A 7,015-nucleotide genomic window follows, 5' to 3' on the forward strand; every position below is an offset into this window, starting at 1 on the left:
AGAACAGTGCTGAACACACAAATGACCACACGTGCAGCTAGGTCATCATTAAATATATTGACACAAAGATAATTCTGCAGTAAAACAATCACAGAATTGAAAATATACATGTGTATAACCCACTACTTTTAGCTCTCACGCTCCTGGATGGGGTGCTGGGAGGTTATGGTATGAGTAAAGCTGGAAGAACCTGAGCTACAAAACTTCCTATGTTCTGCTTTGTTTCTAGAGTGTTCAAAACTAAATCTGTGGACAAGACAAAAAGAAAAGAGCTGTGAACTCTTAAAAACAGCAATTGTGTGGAACTCTATAGACATTGTTTTCCTAAGTGATATGTTTGGTTCGTAAGAGGATGTGAGTATGAATTTATCCCATTCACCTATTTTGAACCCACAAATTTGAACCCACAAAGTTGTCTCTAGCTTAGTTTGTCAGGGATTTGTCTGAACCAGAGTATGTTCTTCATAAGCAAGCCTCTAAAACAGCAAACTGATACCCAGCTCCAGTAGCTCACCTACTTTTTTAGTTCTGTGAAGTAAAATAAGATTTTTTCATTCACCCAGTCAAAAAGTATAACCAAAGTTATCCCTCTTCCAACGTTTTGCTCTAAACCAGAAAAGGTATTTTTTGGCAGACCTGTTACCTCGTAGATGTGCTTTTCCTTTTCCCTCTTAGCCAGGCTTGGCTTCTCCTGCCCTTGTTTCTCCAGTGTACAGCTGCTGCAGTTCTGTTTCCTGTACCTCTGCCTCACCAGGTGCCCTCTCTGCATCAGTTTCAAGTAGTGTGCAAAGATGATGGAGATGGTGCAAGAGAGCTCCAAAACTTTCATACCTTCAGTATTATCTGATGCCTTTCTGGCCAGTAAGTCTACCTGATTTGTGAATATCCAGCAGGCATTATATCCTTCACAGCAGGTATGGTATATGTATTCTTAAATTTTCCACTGTAAAACATAATACTGTAGCCAGAGAATGATCACATACACTGTATCATGACCTAGGTCTAGGTTTTGTATCCCCAGTTTTCTGGAAGTAGTAGGTAGGAGTCACAGAAGAAATTCTAGTCTCAGCCCTACAGGTTGTTAATCAAAGGTTTCCATGTGGACCCTTGTCTTATTTCTCCAATTTGTATCCCTGTTACCATGCCCTCCACTAACCCGAACTGAGTCTTCCCTAACAAAAAGGCCCTTTCTCAACAAGATTAAAAGCAGAATACTTTAAGTAATTTAGAATACAAATGTGCAATGAAATATCAGCCTGGGTGATGCTATGAGAAGGAAGAGTGTACAGTATGCTTTATGTGCTTTTAGCTGTTCTACCCTACACTGCAACATGTGCACCCACTCTTGTAACCTTTACCGCTGTGCAAAGATGATCTGTCATTTCTACAAAATATATATATATACACACTTACACTGATGCAGCTTTGAATCCTTACTGCCCTCTAGAGAAATTCTGCTAGAAAAGCTCAAACTGACCGAGTCAGCAAAAAATAATTGCAGTCCTAATCTTAATGAAACCAGCTGCGTACAGTGTCTGTAACAAGATCTGTAGACACAGAAATGCACCTAAAAGACCCTTTTCCCAAGCCTCTTACTGTCACTTGGAGTTGTGGCTAGAGTCGAGCACACTTACCCCATTCACTGCATAGGATAGTTCAGCAAAAACCCAACTTTCTGTTATCCATGGGTTTAAGTGAAAAAGAAACTAAAAGATTTTTTTTAGTGAAATTACAAGGGCAAAAGCTACCTTATGTTCTCACCACCAACAAGGGAAGCTTAAATTATTTAAACTACACATCTGTAACTATACGATTTTACTATGTCATTCTCACACTTCCATCCCATGTTAAACAGGCAAGCCCAGTGGCAGTGGATGAAAACAGCAGTGACTGAGCACGGAGTCGTGCTGCAAGGCTTGAGCGAGCTCTCTCAAAGAAGCTGAACACCTCCTGCATCGGTAAGTGAGCTTGTAGAGGTACAACTGACCACATGCACTTATAATTGCAGTCCCAAGAACATCTTTTGATAAGGCATAATTCTGTAAAATCAAAGTATCAGAAGGCATGGCGAAAGGTATGTATTTTACCATGCCATGAGAATATTATTTCATCTAGTTGGGCCAACACAGGCAAAACAGGAATCACAATGCTAGCAGTGAGTGATAGCACAGAGCAGCTAAGAATATATTCAGCAAACTGAGATCCTATTTTTACACTGACAAAAAAAAAAAAAAAAGAGAGAGAGAGAGAAAATGTAAAGTGTGTGTCTGTATGTGTATCTTTTTTCCAAAACAGCTGAATCCCACTATCCTGCAGAATTTTATTCATTTAACAGGCTGTCAGTGCAAGTTCCTTTACATAGCTCTGCCTTTTCATGCCTAATGGGGTTTGCCCTGTACCAGACAAAGCCTATTAAACATGGCAGAGAAACAGATGATTTTAGAGGCTACTGGAAGCAGTGTTGACTGCCCTCTAATGGCATGTGTGCCATGAACACACTCCTGAGCTCCCCGGGGACTCCTGCCAGGATGCCAGCATGTTACAGATGTTTTCTCAGGGCGGCTCTGTCCCAGGGTTCCTGGTATTTGCTGCAAGAGAACTGTTCGTATCCAGAGCAAAAATGAAAATTTTGTATCATGCATTCAGTTTTTCAGGCCATGACGGCAGGATAGAGTTAGAAAACACAGCCCAAAAGCAATGTCAGCATAGAACAGACATACAGTCAAGGAGGCCAACGAACTAAAGGACTTGCTTACTTGCAAACAAAAATTGTTCGGTGTGTGAGTACCAAGCACTGTGCCTTGCAGCTAATCTGTCAAGGGAAAACTTTAAATACTGACTAGCGTCAGCATTTCAATTCTTTTGATTCTAGGGGGGAAATTCAAAAGGTTTATAGGTTGAGATCGAGTTAAAACGCCTAACTCTGAATGTATGCTGAGTCAGAAGTTTGTAACTGTTTACCCATCCAGTTTGCACGTGTGCAAATATCATAGCACATAGGTATGAGTTGGGCATTTAGTCTGTAAGTCTATTGAATAATTGTAAAAGCAACTGTATGTACAGAAGAAAATCACACACACCCCAAGCCTGTGAGTGCAAGCCAAGTAAGAAGCATCACTCAGAGACACAAAAAAAAATAGTGACTATTGTTATTGTTGTTTTGTTACAATAGCACTAAGGGATTCCGCGTGCCTCTCTCTACAGTCAGATTCTCTTATACTCTAAATATATCAGGGCAGAAAAGGAAGTTAAGGCTTCAGTAGTAAATTACTCTGCCCACTCTCTAAGCAGCTCTGTAACAGTGCTTCAAACTGAACCCAGATCTTTGAATCTCAGGTTTTCCTTTATTCACCGGACTTTTAATGTCCTTTCACGTTCTTTGTTTTTTATAATGTTTTACTCACCATGCTGTTTTAAATCTCTGAATCAGGGAGTGAAGAAGAAGCAGAATTATTTTTCATTTCTAGAAAAGATTATTCAAATTTTTCAGAGATTTGAAAAAAAATCTGCTCAGGAAAAAAAAAAATCTTTGCTCTCAGGCAAAGATGCAGTCAAAATTTTACTTTATCCGAAGTATATCTTATTCCATATTTTTGTTTATTGGCATTTGTATTGATTCTTTCTCCTCTTCTCCACTGAGTAACCCAGAGGTCTGCAAAGGATGAATTGAGGCTTTGAGCTAACAGACAATTTTAGTAATATTTTTATTTATTTAACCAGTATATTTGCTCTGAAGTGAAGGTTTATTTGCTCTCTGAATAGTGAACATCATTCTGACTTTGTTATTGCTGCTTAAAAATCATTTCTGAAGATCCTGTGCACAGGGAAATGTTTCCCCCAGTGTGTTGATGTTCTGCAGGTGAGTATTGGTACAGAGACCGAATAAGTGCTAGTTCAGAAAGCAAAATTACCATTCCCAAAATGTGTCCTGCTTGTACAAATTAAGTTCGTATGCTCAGGTGTAAGAAGACATTCTCCAGGGCAACACAGCTGCACAGGCAGGAGGTTTGATGGTGCACACAGGAATGGTCCAGGGCTATCTGGCTCCACTTAGAAGGAAATTGGTGCCAAGGGGGGAAGAGGACACAATGCCTCTGTGCCTTCATCACTGGCAAATGGCATTCCCAAACATCAGTTTTCAAATTGATCACAATTATTCACCTGCGATTTGGCCAATGCAAGCGTGCAATGGGGAATTGTAAAAGTTGGTGGCTGCTGTTGAATTAAATGTGATGTGGAAGTATTGCCTAGTTCCCACCTACCCAACCAGAACTTCTGGACAGTGTTTTGCTGTGCTGGAAAAAGTATTCCAAATATTCTGATATCTAATTTATTTTCCTCTCTCTATTTGGCCTGTGGAAGGAGAACCTATGGCAGAGGAATTTTAAACAAGCAACCAACATCATGGAGGCATCTGAACTCTCATCTCCACCACTGGTGGGTGTCTTAGCTACTTGTGGTCCTGAGGTTTATTTTGCTTTTTACCAGAAAATCTACTTGAAACTCAACAAGTCTTCCTGACAAACATTTATTCAAAACTGACACATTTCCACACAATAAATTGTTTTAAATAATCAGCAATTTCCAATGAATACCTGTAAGGCAAAAATTAAAAAATAAAAATACCCAGATAGCTCTATTAATTGACCTATTCCTGCACTGCTAGCAATAACTATGCACATGCTCAGCTCATTAAAAGGACCAACTGTCCACAGAGGAGCTTCGGTCTGATACCACTGTCTGTCAGCAATCCATTCTCTACTACGCCATCCCATCAATAGTCACTGTTGGTTTTAAAATACTTTCTCATCTTTTCATTATTAAATTTTCATCTTTTCCTAAAACCCTTCTAACCTGCTTAATAAGGAAAACAGCAGTCTGGTAACTTGTTTGCAAATCAGATAACTTTTCCGTGGCAATTCCTACTGATCTTAAAACAGCAGGACACTCCTCCATTGGTTTCCCAGCATAGCTGAATTTCTGATTAATCTTATCACTGGCATGTTTCAAACAAATGTTTGTGTTTATGTCAGACACAGACTAAATTGGATACTTCAAGGTGATGTCCAAAAAAGGCAACTTTTCTTCATGACAGTTGTCAGTCACGTTATTCAAAACATCTTAATAGTATAAGACTTCTCGCACAAAAATGTAACATGCTGATAATATCCCTTCCCTTCTTTTCTATCTTTGTCTCTCCCCACTATTATAATTCTGTCCTCTAGCTTTTTCCTCTGCTGAGCTTTCAGACACCTTCCTAATCAACATTAGACAGGGTGGGTAAATGGGTGGCACCAGCACGGGTAAAAGGCTGTATTGTAATTTCAGGGGCTCTACAATCATCCTCATGAGTGACGGCACAACCCAAGCAGCAAATAGAGCTCACTCACTCTGGGGAAAAACTATTTGATTTTAGATATAAATGTATTTATATTTATGTGCATATGTTTGTACATGTCAAATATTAATTTCTTTTATTCTAATTTTTTTCTCATTTGCATCTGTCCCAGTGCCTCATCATTCTGGGGCTGGGGTGGCTTTGCACGAGCCTTGCCTTTGAGGTGCCACAGAGCAGCATTACCCCAGTGCATTACTCCAAAAGGCCCAATTCTCACTCTGTTCATTCTTGTCAAGGGCAACTGGCATGGCTTGGTATGATTCTGTCACCCTGCACACCAACCAGTCACCTCTGTGAAGTATTTGGATAGATGTTTCCAGGTGCAGAGGAGTCAGCCTGAGTGTGCCAAGCTGAACAGATGTGCCAAGGGGTCTTAAACCCCTTGCCATGTATGCACAAGGAGGTTTCCTGCAAGTACCTCGTGCAGATGAGAGCAAATCTGGGAGCACACCCTGATCCAGGCAAGGATCCCATAGAGGTGCTGTCAGAGCCTAGACATTTTAATGTGACACAAACTACCTCAGACTATTAGCCCCTATAATTTGTAATGCTTGTAACAAATCTTTTCATTCCTTTTGATCTGTATATGAGATCCTTTTTGTCCTTAACAGAGAAAGAACCACCTTGCTTCCCTCAAAGCTGTACTGGAGGCCACCAGGTTAATTCCATGCTATATGCATGGATGAAAAGGAGGATAAGAAGAAAGAGCAGGTCATGAAGTGGCAAAGGGTGAGAAGCCCGGCTTTAAACACTTTATGGGAAATTGTAAAACTTCTAAACAATTTAATAGATTAACTTCCCCTTCCAGTGGCATCAGTAAAACTGAATTATCATCCTCACTTTTAACTGATGCCTAGACCCAATACTCATCCATCAGGGATCATTTAGTGATAAAGCAATCAATCCTGCCATGGTGCAGAGGGGACAAACTGCAAGATACCATCACCAAATATCCTTTCCACCCCAAAGCATTCTGTGAGTCTTTGTCAATGAAAGTGCATTTGTCTAGTCTTATCTGTTGCAGTATACGTGGAATACAAAGGAAGAAAGTAAAATATGCATTTGATGTACATGTGCACATGCCAGATTTACAATCAACCCAAGGAGGACTGCCTTTTTCCCAGGAACTGAACACAACACCTGAAAACCAACAACTGCACCACTACCTCAGGTACCAAATTAAAAGAAATTAAAGCAAACATGAACCTGCCCTAAGATAATGCTATGACATATGAATAACTGGAGAAAACAATGAGAAATAATGTTTAGGGAAAAAAAGTTTGTCATACCCTTGTTCTAGGAAGTCTTCTGTGACTTAAGCCAGAATCTCTAACATAGTGGTCATCTTTTCATCATCACAGTACGCAAATATACTTCCCTTTTAATATTCATGACTCCTCACAAGTAACAGCTTTGTTTATTGATGTTTCTTTTTCAGATATATTAAAGATTTATATGTGTATTAAGATGATTACAGATCAGAAAGAATTGGTAAAAGTTACAAAACTTTAATTATCTTAATAGACAATTGGATTTTATTAAAGTATGCATATTGTGTACAACTGTCCTTTGAAGAAATAACCTACAAGCAATTTTTTTTAATAGAAATATCCCCAC

The 7,015-nt window shown here is 39.5% G+C and overlaps 1 long non-coding RNA gene across 1 annotated transcript; it reads left to right on the forward strand.

The window, feature by feature from the left end:
• The first annotated feature begins 227 nt into the window (after window positions 1–227).
• Window positions 228–6,585, forward strand: LOC118248845 (uncharacterized). The gene is made up of 6 exons (XR_004778876.2): window positions 228–354; window positions 755–914; window positions 1,856–1,958; window positions 4,363–4,437; window positions 6,010–6,127; window positions 6,423–6,585. It is a non-coding gene; the product is annotated as an uncharacterized LOC118248845 (long non-coding RNA).
• The last annotated feature ends 430 nt before the right edge of the window (window positions 6,586–7,015 follow it).

Source organism: Cygnus atratus, chromosome 16 (genome assembly GCF_013377495.2).
Source record: "Cygnus atratus isolate AKBS03 ecotype Queensland, Australia chromosome 16, CAtr_DNAZoo_HiC_assembly, whole genome shotgun sequence".
NCBI classification, from domain to species: Eukaryota; Metazoa; Chordata; class Aves; order Anseriformes; family Anatidae; genus Cygnus; species Cygnus atratus.